General features: G+C 39.3%; 1 long non-coding RNA gene across 2 annotated transcripts; it reads left to right on the forward strand.

The window, feature by feature from the left end:
- The first annotated feature begins 566 nt into the window (after window positions 1-566).
- Window positions 567-14,717, forward strand: LOC140831810 (uncharacterized). Of its 2 annotated transcripts, none has more exons than XR_012117954.1 (3): window positions 567-749; window positions 8,947-9,007; window positions 14,591-14,717. It is a non-coding gene; the product is annotated as an uncharacterized lncRNA (long non-coding RNA). The 2 variants fall into 2 exon arrangements; XR_012117955.1 differs by lacking the exon at window positions 14,591-14,717 and adding an exon at window positions 9,158-9,271.
- Window positions 14,718-20,951: the final 6,234 nt, after the last annotated feature.

Raw genomic sequence — 20,951 nt, forward strand, 5'->3', positions numbered from 1 at the left:
AATTACTCATTTTTCATATTTCCTAGATTTGCATGCAGTTGAATTACGTCGCATTAATTTTGGGCGATACAAACCCTCCTGGACCGACCTAGCCCAAGCCCTCAGCCCCATGCATGCTGTTAAGCAAGACCACCCGAGACCCCTCGCACCAAGCCCCAACCGAGACACCCCTACAATTATCTCCCTCGTTCGGCTCTATGACCAAGACCATCGGTGTTTGTAAGGCCCGAGAATTTGGTTATATAGTCGGAAATGATTTGTTGATAATTGATGTGATTATAGACGAATTGGATCGGACCCAAAAAAACAAGGGAGTATATGAAATATGTGGGAGGACAGTACCCCTCGCGCATATGCGTGACATTGATTCGCGCAAATGCGCGAGGCAGGTAGAGGACCTCGCGCATATGCGTGAGGAGGTGTGTTTCAAAATATTAAGTCCAGAGAACCTCGCGCATATGCGCGGAAGAAGGGCGCGCATATGCGCGAGATGTCAAAAAGAGAAATGCCGAGAACAGCAGGCCTCGCGAGACGTGCAGACCAAAGAATAAGACACATGTCCTTGCCATGCATACTTAATGTGTAATCCTTCATTTCAGACTTACTGAAACAAAGAAACCACCGAGAGAATTTCCATGAAAGGTTGAAATTTCCTTCTATCTTAGAATTTAGCTTGTGCAAGATCCGGCCAACCGAATTTGAATCCGAGTCTATATTTGTGCTCCTCTTGTTACTAGCTTCGAAAGGATGTAAGTATTATTACTGTAATAGCCGAGCCCGGTGTACGGTAAGGTTTAAGTTTTCGTGTGTTATAGATTTATTGATTAAGTTAAGTTTAGTTGTGATGATTAGAATTGTGATTATGGGCCATAGTATTGTTGGTTATTATTGTCTTGAGGTGTAGTTGTTGTTGGTTGTTCGTTTCAGCATTTTGGATCGATTGTAGTTGCTTTGGTGTGTTTCTTGGCCGAAGCCATACCGCACCCGCACTCAGTGTAAGGACCGCACCCGCGGTCGTAATTGTTGGAATTTGTGGGTTTTACCGTGGATTCACCGCACCCGCGGTGATGTTAGTACCGCACCCGCGGTGTAGACCGCACCCGCGGTAATTGCAGGACCGCACCCGCGGTCATTGAGTTTGGATTTTTGGTGGAGTGTCGTGAGCTTAGCGCACCCGCGGTGCTTGTTAGCAGCGCACCCGCGGTGATGAACAGTAGAGGTATGGTCGAGATTTTAAGTACCTTTTGGATAAGATGACTTCACTTTTTCCCTTTTCTTCCTTCTCCATCTCGTTTTTCTCTCTAGAAATAAGGGTTTTCTTCCATATCTTCCATTTTCTATCTTCGATTCAAGCTTCTAGTTGGATTTTCGAGTAGAGATCGAAGTTCTCCTTGGTGCTAGGAAGCTAAGGTAAGCTTTTGGTTGTGTTATCTCTTGGTTTTTGGAGAAGAGGTGTTATGGGTTGTTGTATTTGTTGGTTTAATGGATTATTTGACTTGAGTTCTTGGATATTGAGTTGATGTTGGTGTTATTTATGGATTATTGTTGTAGGATTTCAACCAAGTGATTAGTGGAGGTGTTCTCGTGGTTTTAAGTGGAATTTCATCCCTTGTGCTCACATGTATATATATGTATTGTGTTTCAAAGGTTTTATTGTGATATTCCCTTCCATTTGTTCCATAGTATGTATTGATTCAATTGTTATATATATGGGAGGCATTTGATGTCTCAATTGTTCAAAGGGAATACAAAGAGTATAGTTTCTAAAGTGTTGTTTAAATGCCAAAGAGAAAGAGTTTAAATGTTTTATTGGATTGATAGATACATAGTCAGAGATTGCATGCAATTAGTTGATCAACGACCATAGACTTATATCCCTCAGAGTTATCGGTTTATATCGATTGGGATACGAGCACCACAGACAGAGTTACTATTGATATCAATCCAACTAGAGTAAAGAGAAATACCATCTTATTGCTATGCTATTGCTATGATATTTATTTCAGAGTTGATGGTATTTATGTTTTAAAGCCATGTTTTACAGAGTATGATATGTTCATTGCTATGTAAGAGTTCCACTTGCTGAGTTTTATACTCATTTCAGTTATTTTCTTGTGATGCAGATAAGAGTGACGGGCCAGGACGTTGACTGTGGATGGGAGTCATATGCATACGAAGATTGGAAGGAAGTAGTTTGTTTTGCAAGCAATATTTTTGGACATGATCATTAAAATGATGTTTTGTATTTTGATGTATCATTTAGTTGATCATGTTAATACTTTTGATGATATTTGGAAATGTATTTTGAAACTCCTTCCAATTGTATGAAAATTTTAAATTCCGCTGTATTTTTAATTGTAACGGGTCAGGGTGTCACATTTACTGGTATCAGAGCACCGTTCTTTTGACCAATGCATATGACTTCGTCTACTTTCAACTGTCCGGGTATGTTTTCCTTGCATCTATCCATTGTTATCTATTGATTTGTGTTTTGTGAACACATTGTAGAGTATGCCACCTAAGAGGAATGCCGTAGAGGGTGAGGATAGTTCTTCCTCGAGAGTTGTCGACGAGTTCGGCAAGTTGCTTAAAGAGCAGGCTAAAGTCCATAGCGACCAGATTCAGCAGCTGCTTCGATTGCAAGGAACAGGACAGGGTAGAGGCCAAGTGAGAGGCCAAGTAGCTCAGGCAGTTGGCACTGATGCCGTCTTTTCTGCTTTCAAGAGAATGGATCCACCGGAATTCGCAGGTAGCACTGATCCTTTAGTTGCAGTGGAGTGGATCAAGGCTCTAGAGGCGATCTTCGATCATCTCCAGTACGAAGATAAAGACAGGATCAGCTGTGCAGTATTCATGTGGGTAAAGGCTGCACGTATCTGGTGGAATGTCACGAAGGTTGGTGTTGATGTTTCAGTGTTGAAGTGGTCAGGATTCACTGATTTGTTCTATGACAAGTATTTCCCCGACGCACTTCGAGCGAGGAAGGTTACGGAGTTCTTGGAGCTTCGACAGGGGAGCATGAACGTTGACGAGTACATTCTCAAGTTCGAGGAGGGTTGTTTATTTGCTCCGTATATTGTTTCAAACGACAAGGACAAAGGCGTTCATTTCATTCGAGGCCTTCATGCAGAGATCAGGAGAGATATCAACATGTCCAAGGCCGTGACTTTCAAAGAGATCGTGTCGAAGGCTTTGTTGGCCGAGCAGGATGAGAAAGATATCGCCAGAGAGAGGCAGGAGAGGCATCAAGCTATTGCTCAGAGAGGACAGGGCTCGAATCAGAGAGGCAAGGATCGTTTCAAAGGGAAGGGCAAGATAGAGCCGAGTCCTAGACCACCGTCAGTTCCAGTTGATCCCGAGAAGCCGCTGTGTCCTAAGTGCAGCAGACATCATAGAGGAGAGTGCAGATTTGGCACTCATTCTTGTTATCGTTGTGGCACGGCAGGCCACATTGCCAGAGATTGTCCGAGGGGAGCGAGCAAGGATAAGGTGCAGGGTCGTATCTTTTCGATGACCAAGGAAGGTATAAACCATGATTCTTCTGTGATCTCTAGCACTATTTTGATTTCAGGCAGGGCTAGCTACGACTTTGATTGATACTGGTGCTACTCATTCTTTTATGTCTGAATTGTTTTTGAGATCGTTGGGTATAGTTCCTTCTATTCTTCCCCTCCAGCTTAATGTTGTTTTGCCTTCGGGGGACGTGTTGTGCCTGACGTCTATTGTTTATGCATGCCCTGTTCGTATTGAGGAGCGAGTTGTTTTTGCTGATTTGATTGTTATTCCGATAGTTGCCTTTGATGTTATTCTTGGCATGGATTGGCTTTCGACCTATCGTGCTGTTATTGATGCGTTGCTAAGACGATGACCTTTGCAGATAATAGCATTAAGGGAGGAGTTCTCGCCAGTGCAGGTACTTCGCTGGTCCTTCCTTTTATTTCTTGTCTTGAGGCTGAGAAGTTGATGTGTAGAGGTTGTGATGTGTTTCTGGCTTCGATTGTGGATGTTTATAGATTGATTAAGTTGAATATTGATGATATTGATGTTGTGAGGGAGTTTGCTGATGTGTTTGAGGATGATGTGCCGGGTTTGCCGCCGGACAGAGACGTTGAGTTTGTGATTGATTTAGCTCCAGGTACGGTTCCTATTTCTAAGGCTCCGTACCGAATGGCCCCTACCGAGATGAAGGAGTTGAAGACGCAGTTGCAGGATCTATTGGACAAGGGTTTTATTCGTCCGAGTTCTTCGCCTTGGGGAGCTCCGGTTCTTTTTTCAAGAAGAAGGATGGGTCTTTGCGGCTGTGTATTGACTATAGGGAGCTCAACAAAGTGACTGTCAAGAATAAGTATCCGTTGCCACGGATAGATGATTTGTTTGATCAGCTTCATGGTGCTACTGTATTTTCGAATATTGATCTTCGGTCTGGCTACTATCAGTTGAAGGTTAGGGAGTCTGATATCCCTAAGACAGCGTTCCGGACCAGGTACGTTCATTATGAGTTTCTTGTGATGTCTTTTGGTCTGACCAATGCTCCTTCAGTTTTCATGGACCTGATGAACCGTGTGTTCAAGCTGTATTTGGATAGCTTCGTCATTGTCTTCATCGACGATATCTTGATCTATTCCAAGACCAGAGAGCTTCCTGTAGAGCATCTTAGAGTGGTTCTTCAGTTGTTGAGAGAGAGGAGACTGTTTGCCAAGTTGAAGAAGTGTGAATTTTGGTTGGATCAGATTTCTTTTCTAGGTCATGTTGTTTCGAAGGATGGTATTGTTGTTGATCCGTTGAAGATAGAGGCAGTTCTGAAGTGGCCTATTCCTACTACTGTTTCTGAGGTACGCAGTTTCCTTGGTTTGGCGGGTTATTATCGTCGTTTTATTTCAGATTTCTCCAAGATTGCCTTGCCATTGACCAATTTGACGAGGAAGACTGTGAAGTTCGAGTGGTCCATTGATTGCCAGAGTGCATTTCAAGAGTTGAAGGATAGATTGACGACAGCTCCTGTTCTTTCATTGCCCAGTGGTTCAGAGGATTTTGTTGTCTTTACCGATGCGTCGAAGAAAGGCCTTGGTGCAGTGCTGATGCAGCGAGGAAAGGTTATAGCCTATGCTTCTCGCCAGTTGAAAGACTATGAGAAGAATTATCCGACGCATGATTTGGAGCTGGCAGCTGTGGTTTTCGCCTTGAAGATTTGGAGACATTATTTGTATGGCGAAAAGTGTGAGATCTTCACAGACCACAAGAGTTTGAAGTATCTGTTTTCCCAGAAAGAGCTCAATATGCGGCATAGGAGGTGGTTAGAGCTTGTCAAGGACTATGATGTGACTATCAGTTACGACCCAGGGAAAGCGAATGTTGTGGCAGACGCTTTGAGCCGTAAGTCGAGTTCTTCTTTGAGTTCTTTGATTCAGAGACCATTGTTGATGGACTTACAGAGAGAGGAGATTGCTTTGGTAGTTCCGGGAACCATTGCTCGTCTTTTAGCGTTGGTCATTCGGGCTACATTGGCGGACAGGATCCGTAGAGAGCAAGCTACTGACTTGCAGTTGTTAGAGTTGAGAGCTAGAGCTGAGGAGAGGGGTAACTCAGAGTTTGCGTTGAATGGTGATGGTTTGGTGACTTTCAGAGGCCGTATTTGTGTTCCCGTTGGTGATGATATTCGGCGAGACGTATTGACAGAGGCTCATACCGCGCCATATTCGATACATCCAGGCAGCACCAAAATGTATCAGGATCTTCGTCGACTTTACAGGTGGCCAGGTATGAAGAAAGATATTGCTTTGTTCATTTCTCAGTGCTTAACTTGTCAGCAGGTGAAGATTGAGCACCAGAGACCTGCTGGGACATTGTTGTCATTGCCGATTCCTCAGTGGAAGTGGGAGCATATTACGATGGATTTCGTGACTGGTCTTCCCAGAACGCAGAAAGGTTTAAATTCCATTTCGGTTATTGTTGATCGATTGACCAAGTCAGCGCACTTTCTTCCAGTCAAGACGACGTATTCCATGAATCAGTATGCCGAGGATTACATAGCAGAGATTGTTAGACTTCACCGTGTCCCTGTGTCGATTGTGTCTGATCGTGACCCTAGATTTACTTCAGAGTTTTGGAAGAGTTTGCACAGAGCTTTGGGTTCACGGTTAGCGTTCAGTACAGCTTATCACCCTCAGAGCGACGGTCAGTCAGAGAGAGTCATTCAGATTCTAGAGGATATGCTCAGAGCTTGTACTATCGATTATTCTGGTAGCTGGGATTCTAAGTTGCCTCTAGTTGAGTTCACGTACTATAATAGCTACCAAGCGACGATTGGGATGGCACCGTATGAAGCACTTTATGGGAGGAAGTGCAGATCGCCCTTGTATTGGGATGAGGTTGGTGAGAGGAAGATGTTGGATCCAGAGTTGGTCCAACAGACAGCCGATGTTGTTGCTGTTATCCGTGAGAGAATGAAGATTGCGCAGTCGAGACAAAAGAGCTATGCAGATGTTCGTCGTAGACCTTTGCAGTTTGAGGTTGGCGATCACGTGTTTCTGAAGATTGCACCTCTCAAGGGTGTGATGCGGTTTGGCAAGAAGGGTAAGTTGAGTCCGAGGTTTATTGGTCCATTCGAGATATTGGACAGAGTTGGTGATCGAGCCTACAGGTTAGCCCTACCGCCAGATCTTGACAGAGTCCATAATGTTTTTCACGTATCGATGCTCAGGAAGTATATTGCGAATCCTTCCCATGTTCTTCGCCACGAGCCATTGGACTTGACGCCGAATTTGACCTACCAAGAGATTCCGGTCCAGATTTTGGATCGCAGAGTCAGAGTATTGAGAAACAAAGAGATCGGCATCGTTAAAGTCCTTTGGAGGAACCATTTGATCGAAGAGGCTACGTGGGAACCAGAGGATGAGATGAGAGAGAAGTATCCTGAGTTGTTCGTGCAGTGACGTCAATTTCGAGGACGAAATTCCCTTAAGGAGGGGAGATTGTAATAGCCGAGCCCGGTGTACGGTACGGTTTAAGTTTTCGTGTGTTATAGATTTATTGATTAAGTTAAGTTTAGTTGTGATGATTAGAGTTGTGATTATGGGCCATAGTATTGTTGGTTATTATTGTCTTGAGGTGTAGTTGTTGTTGGTTGTTCGTTTCAGCTTTTCGGATCGATTGTAGTTGCTTTGGTGTGTTTCTTGGCCGAAGCCATACCGCACCCGCACTCAGTGTAAGGACCGCACCCGCGGTCGTAATTGTTGGAATTTGTGGGTTTTACCGTGGATTCACCGCACCCGCGGTGATGTTAGTACCGCACCCGCGGTGTAGACCGCACCCGCGGTAATTGCAGGACCGCACCCGCGGTCATTGAGTTTGGATTTTTGGTGGAGTGCCGTGAGCTTAGCGCACCCGCGGTGCTTGTTGGCAGCGCACCCGCGGTGATGAACAGTATGAGGTATGGTCGAGATTTTAAGTACCTTTTGGATAAGATGACTTCACTTTTTCCCTTTTCTTCTTTCTCCATCTCGTTTTTCTCTCTAGAAATAAGGGTTTCTTCCATTTCTTCCATTTTCTATCTTTGATTCAAGCTTCTAGTTGGATTTTCGAGTAGAGATCGAAGTTCTCCTTGGTGCTAGGAAGCTAAGGTAAGCTTTTGGTTGTGTTATCTCATGGTTTTTGGAGAAGAGGTGTTATGGGTTGTTGTATTTGTTGGTTTAATGGATTATTTGACTTGAGTTCTTGGATATTGAGTTGATGTTGGTGTTATTTATGGATTACTGTTGTAGGATTTCAACCAAGTGATTAGTGGAGGTGTTCTCGTGGTTTGTAAGTGGAATTTCATCCCTTGTGCTCACATGTATATATATGTATTGTGTTTCAAAGGTTTTATTGTGATATTCCCTTCCATTTGATCCATAGTATGTATTGATTCAATTTTTATATATATGGGAGGCATTTGATGTCTCAATTGTTCAAAGGGAATACAAAGAGTATAGTTTCTAAAGTGTTGTTTAAATACCAAAGAGAAAGAGTTTAAATGTTTTATTGGATTGATAGATACATAGTCAGAGATTGCATGCAATTAGTTGATCAACGACCATAGGCTTATATCCCTCAGAGTTATCGGTTTATATCGATTGGGATACGAGCACCACAGACAGAGTTACTATTGATATCAATCCAACTAGAGTAAAGAGAAATACCATCTTATTGCTATGCTATTGCTATGATATTTATTTCAGAGTTGATGGTATTTATGTTTTAAAGCCATGTTTTACAGAGTATGATATGTTCATTGCTATGTAAGAGTTCCACTTGTTGAGTTTTATACTCATTTCAGTTATTTTCATGTGATGTAGATAAGAGTGACGGGCCAGGACGTTGACTGTGGATGGGAGTCATATGCATACGAAGATTGGAAGGAAGTAGTTTGTTTTGCAAGCAATATTTTTGGACATGATCATTAAAATGATGTTTTGTATTTTGATGTATCATTTAGTTGATCATGTTAATACTTTTGATGATATTTGGAAATGTATTTTGAAACTCCTTCCAGTTGTATGAAAATTTTAAATTCCGCTGTATTTTTAATTGTAACGGGTCAGGGTGTCACAATTACATTTTAGCATGTTTTGAAGTTTAGATGATTGGGGAAATCAGATTTTCATTGCTATTATTTGTTATTGTGATGTGGGTATAGTATATTTGAAACCGGATCGAAGTAATGATACCGTATGCGATTATTACGATTTTGTAGCATATATGTGTCTAAAATTATGCAGATTTCAGCATGGTAGATTGTGTTAAGATGAGAATTATGAGTTATTGTTATTGATTATTGATGTTTGAGTTGACCGGTATCGCGAGATTACGCCGTTATGCCGTCGAAATGTTCCTGGAATGAATATTGATACGTACATGTATTGGTTGAGTTTTTGATTGATATTGTGCTATTCGACATTGCCATTTCAGATTGATATCGATAAGCTTCGACGTCAAGACTTCGACATCAACAAAGATTGAACACCGATAGGTATAATTCAATGTTTGATTGGGGAAATATAACTCGAATCAGATCCGGTTTGAGTTTCCCAAAAACCACATACTAGATTTCTATACCGTGCTATGTTTGTGCTTTATCTTGATTTATGTACAAGCATTGAGATAGGAGAGTCATTAGCAGATATGCCAAGTTTCTAGACGTTCGGTGGTATCGAGGCATAGGAGAAGATCAACTGCGATTGTAGATATTCGATACAGACAGGGCCAAAGTTTAGGAATAAGACGTACCGCCACCCCAATTGGGAAATGTGGGGACCCGGACGCTGATCTTTCTTCTTAATCATCTTTGGGATTTAATTATCAATTAAGATAAAACAGGGTCTGAAAACTTTTCTTTTTTTTTTTAAAAATACAGTGCGGAAGGTAATGGCATCTACATCATATACATATCTGTAAAAAACTACATTTCAGTATAAAGGTACAATACTGTACAACAGTCTTCTCAATTAATCTAAGGTTCAACTACTAAAGTTCAAGTAATAAAACCAAATCTATCCAAGTCCGGAATCACCACGCTAACTCTTCTTCTCTCATCATCTTCTCGAACCCGATCTTGCCCACCTGTTGTCATGCACACATACAAAACAAAACAACAGCCGGATACTCCGGTGAGAATAAATCCCAGTATAAAACATGGTAAGTATGTATAGAAACAATCTAAATCATAAAACATGCTATCATGATCATATTCAAAAGTAATTGATTTCATAATCTATGAAATCAAATCAAAATAAGCATGCAACTCAATTCAGATAAACATGCAATTTAAATCAAATCATATAAACATGCTATCATAACTGAAAGCAATAAACATGGGTTTCATAGTCTATGAAACCACATCTATAAACACATGCAGTTCTAGTCAAATCATGTCTAGACTCGACTCAATTATAACTCTAGGGATCCCGGTGTGAATAAGACGATCTATCACCTACCCTCCCAATCGGGGTGACGGTACGTCTTATTCCGAGACTTCGGCCTGATCTGTATCCACATCTCAATAGGAGAATGATCTTCCCCTAAGCTGTGATATCACCAAACATCTAGAAGTTTGACGGATCTGTCAACACTCCCTATCTTAAATGCAATAAATAACAATCTGTAAACAAAGCATAATCATATCATACATTAAACAATAATAATTCTAGTATGTGATTTTATTGGGAAACTAAAATGAGATCTCAATTGAGTTGTATCTTCCCGAATATCACATGAATTATACCTTTGTCGTCCCGGTCTGGCGAAGACGATGATTTGTATTCAAATCTGTCCATATCAATCTGAAATGAAAATATCGAATACGCTGTATCAGTGAATAACTCCATACACAATCTGTTATGCTCAATACTCAAATCAGTATACAATCTGATCAATATCTGAACAAGATACAATCTGAGTCATATCAGTAATATCACAATCTAATCGAAATCATATCTGAATCTGATTAATCTAACTCAACTGATGTTTCGACGGCACAACTATACAATCTGAATAACCCCGTCAATCTGAACATCACAGATATAATACTGGAACTCCTAATCTGTGTCACTACAATTCATACTCTGAATACTAACACAATTCTGATATCAAAATATCAATCAATATCTTTCACAATTCATAACAATTGCATAACCAGTCTATTCTGAAATCTGACTTCGATTATACAATATATATGGTAGCAGCAACACCATATCTGAATCATATTAAATTCTGACAACATCATAATGTCAAAACACTGCAAAACGTAATGAAACTTACGTCCTTGGGTAGCTCGAGTCGAGAGGAACACGGTACTGCGTTCAGATTTGAATTCTGATAGACGGATCTTCCACAATCGCAAATCTAAAAGGCGTAAGGATTTTCTTTCCAAAATCTCGTCCCTTTTTCCAATTTTTCTGAGGAATAACGTGTCAATCAGTTATATATATACTGCATGCAAGCTCCGAAACGTGGCTTCATTCTTTACATTACACGTTAGACCGCGGGTGCGGTCGTGTATTGTACCGCAGGTGCGGTCGTGCAATGCCTATCCTGGCATTTCCTGAAAGCTCAGACCGCGGGTGCGGTCCTTCCAACACCGCGGGTGCGGTGACCCAACCACGGGTGCGCTCCTGTTAGCACCACGGGTGCGGTCTGGCCATTTCCAAAAACACCAACTTGCTGTCCATGCACCGCGGGTGCGATCATGTCTGGCACCGCGGGTGCGGTGATGCTTCGACCTTTCTTGCAAAAATCCACAATTGCATGACCGCGGGTGCACTCCTGCCCTGGGTGCGGGTGTTGTAACGTACCGTACTTTTACTACTCAAAATTTGCGGAAAAATTAAAAATTTTCTTTTAAACTAAAAGGAATGCGTAAATGAAATCAAATACGGTCGTCACTACATCCTTCATCAATAAAAACGTTTGAAATCGACATCACCAATAAAATTTGCTAAAAAGAAACACTTGCTCCAAAAGTCTTGAAATGAAACATAACATCAGAGTATTTTGAACTTGCATAAAAATCGTAAAATAACATGGGCGTAAAAACATAAACTTTGCGGTCCTCGGGTTAGCCTCCCGCTCAGTCCAAGCCTGCCCCTTGGTCGCCACCTCCTGTCTCCTCAACAACATACTCACCTGCATCGATCAAGTCTAGTGAGTCTAAAGACTCAACACGTATAAACTGGAATAACGAGTACTACATAATAAAATCACATTCAACTTTAAAATAGGACATACATAACTTGAACTTGAACTTGCGTATTAAAACTTGAACATACGTACATACATACTTCGACGTGCCATAACTTAAACTTTTCATAAACATGCTGCATACTTGAACATACTTGAACATACATAACTTCATCATTTTGCGTAGAGGATGTTTCAAAGCAAGTGACCCATACATAATAAACGTCTGATCAGAAAAACCACAGTACTGGGCTGACAGGGACGTATCCACTGCCACATACATGAGATCTCTGTTCATAATTTAACAGGCCAGTTGATCCACGTTCATAATTTAACGCTTCACAACCACGATCTAACCCGTTCATAATTTAACGGGCGGATTGGTCCCCGTTCATAATTTAACGCTTTCCAATCCTAACTTCAAACCCGTTCATAATTTAACGGGGTGGAGAGGTCCTCGGCCACATTCACCGACTTCCAAACCCATTCACTTTTGGTCACAAGACATTTAGCATACCTCAAAAACTTAAAATATTTTCTTTGCACGTCAACATACTTGGCGTTGAGGGATTCGTTGGACTTCGATCGGGGCCGTTGCTGCATCAACTAACATGAATTTGCATAACTTAAACGTAGGAATCATACTTGCTCTCAAGTCCAATCAATACTTAGGACGTTCTAACATTTCCCATGACACAACCTTGATAACCCTTGCACTAAACCATGACGTCAAATCCCAAAATGTACTTACAATTCTTTCCCAAACAGTGAGTACACGGACCCCTACCCCGGGTCCGTGTACAGGTCCGTCTAGGTGCGGTGCAGTGACACTCGGAAAGAAGAAGGGACACGGACCCCGTGCCTACCTCCGTGTAGGGGTCCGTGTAGACTCGGGTGAAAGATTCCATGAAAAAGGGGTGGACACGGACCCCGTGCCAGGGTCCGTGCAGACTCTGGAAAAAGGGCACTCCGGAAGAACAAAGGCACGGACCCCGTGCCAGGGTCCGTGTAAGGGTCCGTGCAGGCTCTGTGATCGCGAACTTACGAAAATTCTTGTACATGCTTTGCTTAACTTTCTAGACCCGGTTGCACGAACTATGAACCGACACCCCGAGACCCATCCTAGCATACCATAACATAAAACCAATTTCGTACAACATCTCAAGCCACGACGTTCATCTTACGACACATACAATTTCAAAAACGTGACAATCGACACTAATTTCTTTCCTACGACTTCTAATGCATTCGAGTGCCTATCGACACTAAACGACGTACCACATATCAACCCAACAACATAATAATCATACCTAGGTGCAACAACGATCGTCCGTCGATCTCCAACGAAGCCTGCAACAAATAAACTTCGAGAACACAATTATCGTAAAAGTCGCAGTTTGAGCAGTCCCACGAAAAATGCCATAACTCACTCAATTTTCATCCAAAAATCTCGAAGTTTATATCAAAACGAAGGTATCAAAAAGTTCTACAATTTTGTAGTTGAAAGTTTTCTCAAATTCTCGACGGAAAAATCGCAGTTTCGAGAAGAACAGAAAGTTACGAGATTTCAGATCTAAAAAGTATTTCAAACGCATTCAAATCAGTTTCCGCTCAAACGACGAACGTCATACATAAATTTTCACGCATAAAAATACACAACGCATACTATGACAAGATCGATGCAGAAAGAACAGAATATACGTGCCTTTTGATGATAAACTTTACCGAAACGGCGATACCGATGCGGGGAACGGAGCGAGGCTTGATCCGGGACGAACGTGGCACTAAATTCTTGCAATAAAACTCACGAAAATTGCTGGGAGACTCGAAGAGAAGGGGACGGCTGCTGAATGCTATGGAACCCTAGGTTTCTCTCTTTTTAAAATAATAAAAATCTGATTTTTAAAGCTTGTGTGTGTGTTGTGTGTTTTAGTGTGTGTAAAAACGTGTAAGTGTGTGTTAGTGTATTTAACGTGTGTGTGGGTCATTAATTAGGAGATAATTTTGCTAAATCAACTAATAAAAATGCTAATAAAAGTTTGACCCACACAAATTTATCAATTAAATTGATACACTCCACTAAACTCTCCTTTTAACCAAAATACATGTACCACCCACTTTAAAAGATTTAAACTCCTAAAATTATTAAGTAACTAATTTAGGCTTTAAAATACTAACTCTTTACAAACTAATTTAAAATGTCCCAAACTCAACATAAAAATAAAATACCACATTTTTAATTGCTAAAAATCGTCACCGGTCTTTTCCTCGATCCCGCCTCGAATAATCGCCTGAACATAAAACTCAAGAAAAACGTTTAAACATGAATCAACTAAACATATTATAATTTGAAATAATGCAAATTCACAAATCATGAATTAAAACTCAATTTAATGAAATAAACATGCATTAAAATCATTTAATAAAATACATAAAGAATTTAATAACTTGCACGCACGTGGTTCATGTAGACCTCAAATTTTCGGGACGTCACAGGTGTGGTCTTGCAAACCCTATTTTCACATGTCTTTTCTTCCCTCATCGCATGTCATGCATTCTCATATCCTCCGAGTCTCACGTTAATGACGATTAATAATCTTGGTTTATCAATTCTACAATTCCTGGGCATTACAGGAAATTAGGTGGGAGACTTGTTACATCTTATTCACACCGGGATCCCTAGACTTAGATATAAGTCGAGTCAAAGAATAAGAGTCAAAGATGTTTTATCGGTATTCACTAATGTGTCATATTTGTTGATTCATGTATTATGATTTTATATTATTGCATGACATGCATGTATACATGTTTTATACTGGGATTTGTTCTCATCGGAGTATCCGGCTGTTGTTGTGTGTGCATGTGTGAATGAAAACAGGTGGGACAGGATCAGGGTCAAGAAGAGCGTGACTGAGATTGGATAGAGTGGTGATTTCGAGCGTAGAAGATGAAATAGTGGTTCTACATTTAATCTGTAGTTGTTTTTAAAAACACTATTTTGTATGACCGTAACGGAACAAGACATGTACCGACGTTTGTTGTAATAAAATAGAGATAACATTGATGTATGATTTATATACAATTGTTTTTTATATTAAAAGTAAAATTTTGACCCATATTTTCTAGCAAAGATCCAATTAATCCCAAAGACAATTGAGTTAGATCCCGGGTCCCCACAACAGGTGGTATCAGAGCCGTAAGTTCTGTAGACTGAACTAGAAGCAAGTGAGCGGGGTTGATCGAGTCGTCTTCTTTGCTTTGATGATGCTACCATTCTATTAATTGTATGTTGATTTACATATGTTCTATGTGGAAGCATGTTTCTTGCGGTTATACATGTTTAATTGCTTATTTGATTGATTGCGACATGTATTAAGAATAAAATGAAGCAGAACCGATTATGGATCAGATGTATATGATCAGAGGAGGACTGAAACAGATTATAGAATGTGTACTAATCCGTTTGATAATCAGATATGCCTCCCCAAAGAGCAGCAGTGCCTGTGCGTCCGGGGCCAGAGCAGGGCAGTACTTCGAATGATTCGATGGATGTTACTGCAACACCGATGGAGACATTATTAAAACGATTTCAATCCTTCAAACCGCCGACACTAAAAGGTACAGAGAATGCTATTGATTGCGAGAGCTGGTTAGATGATATCGAGATGTTATTTGAGTCTCTTGAATATACCGATGAACGCCGAGTGAAGTTAATTGGGCATCAACTGCATGAAGTCGCAAAGAACTGGTGGTTTACTACAAAAAGAGCGTTGGAGCATCGTGGCACAGAGATCACTTGGAAAGTCTTTAAAGCAGAGTTCTATCAACGTTTCTTTCCCGTGTCATACAGAAAGGATAAAGGTGCCGAGTTTGCCAATTTAAGACAGGGACAGCTGAACTTCGAAGAATATGTGGCAAAGTTGTCGACATTGCTCCGATTTGCTCCTCATGTTGCAGAAAATGATGAGGCCGTTGCAGATCAATTTATCAATGGCTTGAATCCTGATATTTTTACCTTGGTGATTACCGGCAGAACGAACAATTTTGCAGATGCCTTGAACCGAGCCAAGGGAGCGGAAGCGGGTCTGATTAAGCAACGAGGACTTTCGTATGTCGCTGTGACTCCGAGACCGCCACAACCTTCAGTTCAACCCCCTTCCAGATTCGAGAGTGGAGGTAGTAGCAGCGGGAGGAAAGACCAATCTCTGACTATGTATCTATCAATCCATAAATCATTTGAACTCTCTCTTTGGCATTTTATCAAACAATTTGAAGACTCTAATCTCTTGTATTCCCTTTTCACAATTGAGACATAAAATGCCTCCAATAATATACCACAAATGTATCAATACATAATCATGAATCAAATGAAGGGAATAGCACATTAAAACCATTGAAATACAATACATATATTATCATGTGAGCACAAGGAATGAAATTCTACTTACAACACTTGGAACAATTGGTTCTATACCTTTGGTTGAATTCCTACAACAATAAACCATAAATTACACCATCAACATCTCAATAATCATAAACCCATATCAATAATCCATAAAACCAACACCAACACTAAACCCATGATTTCTTCCAACACTAAACCAAGAATAAATTACACCACAAGCTTACCTTAGCTTCCTTGATCCAAAAATAACCTTCTTCTCACTTCAATAATCCAACAAGAGGCTTGAATCAAGAGAACAAAAGAAAGAAAATGGAACCCTAGCTCACCTAAAGAGAAAAATCGAGAATGAGGGGAAGGAAATGAGAGAAATGAGCCAACTCAACCACTTATAACACTTAAAATCCGAAAACACGCTTCTACTGTTCACAGACCGCGGTTGCGCTGCCTTCTGCACCGCGGGTGCGCTTTGCCTTCGGCATCTCATCCAAAATTCCATGATTGACGACCGCGGATGCGCTCTATTAACGACCGCGGGTGCGCTCTGATCTCGGCCTACACACCGCGGGTGCAGTGTCTTCCTGACCACGGTTGCGGTATATCTTCGGCACTTCGACACAAAAATCAGAAATAATGACCGCGGGTGCGGTCCTCTTTTGAGTTCGGGTGCGGTCACCTCTGTAGCCAACAAAATGCGCTACGCAACAAAGATCGAATCGCAACGCTTATACAGTACAACTACCAACAACTAATATCAACAATGCCACAAAACAATAATAACCAACAATACTATGACCCATAATCACAACTCTTATTATCTAAACCAAATAATCCATAAACATACGAAAACTTAAACTGTACCGTTCACCAGGCTTGGCTATTACAGAAAGATTTTTGGTCCTATTAAGCAATACAATAATCCCATTAAATCCAAAAACATTCTCGAAAAATATTTCGTTTAGATATATTTTTGAAAATATTGTCTGAATCCTCAAAAAGTCATCTGACTCGTTAAATTTTACGTCCTAGCTAAAAATAAGACTCGTCGAGTAAAATTAACTTAACAAGGTTCTTTTTCAAAAATCACCTTATTAACACAGTATATTAAATAATTAAAAATAAATATTTATTAAAAATATTTTTCATTAATTATCTCCGGTCTCCGTTCCTCGTTCAAGCATGAAATATTGCTAATAGCCTTATATCATACAATCTTAATGAACAAATAATTAAACATATATATTCATGTTAAAATCATGCATTAATGCGTTAAAAATAAATTAATTAAAATACATAAGAAATTTTATAACTTGCATGCATATAGTTCACGTGGGCCTTCAAATTTTTGGGACGTTACAATCTATCCCCCTTAAATTAAATTTCGTCCCTGAAATTCTCTTTCGTCCTAGTATCTCAATAATCCACGCTTCCGCTGTGTCACTCTGATAAAATAATTGTTAGCATGTCCTTATGTCTCCTCAATCCTAATTTATTTTGCCTTCGACTTCCTCGTTGTCAATCTCAACTTAAAACGGCCTATGGTGACTTAGTTCTATTTTAATATGACCTCGAAATTTTACTTTCCTCGCAAATCCTTGTAATAGAAGTGGAGGTCCAAACTTATCACACCTTGATTTTCTTATGCTATACACAAAATGTTTAATGACCTATTACATTTCAATATTGAAATCCCAAAAGCACCTTTTCTTAAATTTATTGAATTCAAGTTATGCTAAGGCTTTAAATCCAAATATTAGCATTTATGCAATTCAACTTCAAAGATCTTAACATCAAGATTTATTGATCGACTTCTATCTTGCGGCACCAAACTAACATAATTTAACTATTTACAAGTACATCCCAAATATAAAATTTTTGCAAATCTTAATTTTCGAGTAACATTAATCCATAAAACTCAAATATACAATATCGATCTTCTACCTATATTATAAAACCCTTCTAGCATCAATTACATGTCTAAACTATTTTCTTTCCCAATTACAATATAGTTGAGGCCTAAAACACTTGGACTTTCCTCATTGGAACGAATGTCTCATTCTGACGTGTCCTTAATGTTTAATTAATACTAGCGTATAAAACTTAGTAAGTTATCACATGTTAGCATTACACTAACTTTAATAATTCAACTTCACTTAAAATCAGTACAATTCTAGAATCCACTTATCAAGATTTTTGATTTCTTACTCGATAAAAATCTTCATATTCGTTCATTGGTAACTGATAAGTGCAAGTGTTGCACTTAATTTATATGCTTATCCATTTGATCTATGTTTTTTTCGAAAAAAATTATGCTTGGTTTTTTTTTGTTTTTGTGTTGTGCAGGGGATAGACAACTATTGGATGGTTTAGAGCCATCAGAGGTAATTTTGAGGGTGAAACTGCGATAGACGAGAGTCGCAGCACCACAATGTAGCTCCGCATTGTTCATTAGGCCAAGGAACGAGCGCCTCGGAGATGCCCAACAAGCGCAGCGGCGCCTCACTGCCGAGGAACGAGAGCCGCGGCACCTCAAACACAAGATCAAACGCCTAAGCATTAAGGAACAAGCGTCGCGGCGCTTACACTCATGAATGACGGGCACCTAGGGCTGCGCCGCGGCGCTAATGGCGGCGAGGACATAATTAATGGGTTTTCAATTTAGACCCAGACGTGGTTATAAAAAGGAAGTGAGGGTTCAAAATCAAGGGACGCCATTTTGGAGAGAAAAACACACAGAAGAGCAAGAGCGAACACGAGAAGAAGATCTGGTGTGCGAAGATCGATCACAAATACAAAGAAAGTCAGATCTGGGGATAGAGACGAAACTTCGGATTTTTCATCTATTCTTTGACTTTTATATTTTATTGTGTTATGATATCTAAAACTTTAAACATGTGTTATTTTTATTTAGAATTCGACATGAACTAATTTCCCAGTCTAGAGAATGATGTAGCTTTTTGGACGCGATGATTTGATGTTGTTTATTTGATTGAATTCCGTTGTTGTTTAATTTTGTTCTCTGTGTTTATTTTATTGCAATTTACTGGCCATAAATTGTGTGTTGTTTGATTAATTTTACAACTCATGAGAGGAACTAGGATTATAGATAATTAGATACACATCGTTGAATGTTTTTATCGTTCGAAAGGCGTATAAATTTAGCGAGGCTTAGGCAAGAACATCGTTTGCATTTATCATTTAAATTGAGACTCTTATTAGAAATGTTTGAATCGATGTTTGAATGATACAGTTTATTCGTCACTTGGGAAAGGGGGAATAGAACAATTAAGTGTTCTTGGCCATTCATGAATATAAACTTAACGGGGAATAATTATCACGGAAACTTAGTGAAATCATTTCTCTAGATATTTTCTCTCATTGTTATCTTTCAACTCGGTGAGTTAGATTAATTCTTTGCTTTTAATTAATTCGGTTAAGCAAATCGAATATTTTACTGAATTTTCTAGATAAATTCGGGATTATTATAATTACAAGTACTGATATGTTTTTAGTTTACACTCCTCGTGGGAACGATATTTTACTCACATATATTAAAACTTGACAACCGTGTGCTTGAGCGGGAAATTACGCAACAGTAACCTATGTTGAACACAACTAATTCTTTTTTGTTTTTATTTCACCCAAAATTTTATATGAACACCTATATCATAAACTGGGAATTCAAACTTACCCAACCCAAATAGTCATAGATAACATAATTCTAATAAACATATCCACTTAATCTTTAGTTTCTTAACGACTTTCAAAAATTCCTCAAGACATGGTGTCTATCTCACTTCTTACATACATCTCTCAAGTAACATAACCATAATTCATACCCAATTTTCTAAAAAAAGTTTAATCCTAAAAAATGTATAATTTTAACTATTAATATCATGACTAGAACATATGATACATCATACATAGGTTCCCAAAAATATGTTAGTTTAATGTCTAATCCTATAACTTAAATAATTGATCAACTTTACCTTAAATTGTCCTCCCTCTAAATTCTTAATTTGCTACCGCATTATTCTACTAACGCTTAGATTTTCAATCCCAATATTGATTCATACTACAGTGCCCTTGATTTCCATTTCCTATAACATTATAACACAGATATTTCAAGGTTCTAAATATTCCTTCAAGCCTAAATCATCGAAAATTCATATCATTAAAATCGTTCAATTCACACTTATTGCTAAATCAGTCTCCAAATTTCTTAACAATTGCAAAATTAATTCCTAATTTCCTCGAGAATTATCCAATTGGTCCTCATTTTCAAAAGTTATACAATTAACCATAAGTTCTTTGCATTCCTAATTCCATTTCATAGGTTTCCCATAACATAAATTTTAATCATCGTAAGTTTATTAAACCCAAAATCAATTCTCATAATCAATCTTACATTTCCATCAATACCTAAAATCTCAAATTATACATTTTTGTACTTTTAAAGAGTGTCGTATTCTTCGAATCATTATGCCTTATATGAAATTCTCAAAAATTAACTCAACAATACCACGAATAATCAGTATTTTCTTAGAAAATCTACATGTCCCAAAAGCATTCATAATCTTGATGACTAACTTATGACCCAAAAATTATGACATCTGTACTACAAACCAAAAATCAATATAGTCAAATCATTTCAACCTTTCCTAACGCCGATGAGCCAAATTCTTAATCATGTCCAATTCTACCACAAAGCCAGTATGCATTAAAATCATATAATTTCTCATTTCATGTCGTAACATTCATATAGACAGATAAACATGTACTGTAATACGTATATCATGTAAACATGCAGGTGAGAACATTAAAAAATTTAAAATTA

The sequence above is a fragment of the Primulina eburnea genome, chromosome 5 (genome assembly GCF_022965805.1).
Source record: "Primulina eburnea isolate SZY01 chromosome 5, ASM2296580v1, whole genome shotgun sequence".
In the NCBI taxonomy this organism is placed as follows: Eukaryota; Viridiplantae; Streptophyta; class Magnoliopsida; order Lamiales; family Gesneriaceae; genus Primulina; species Primulina eburnea.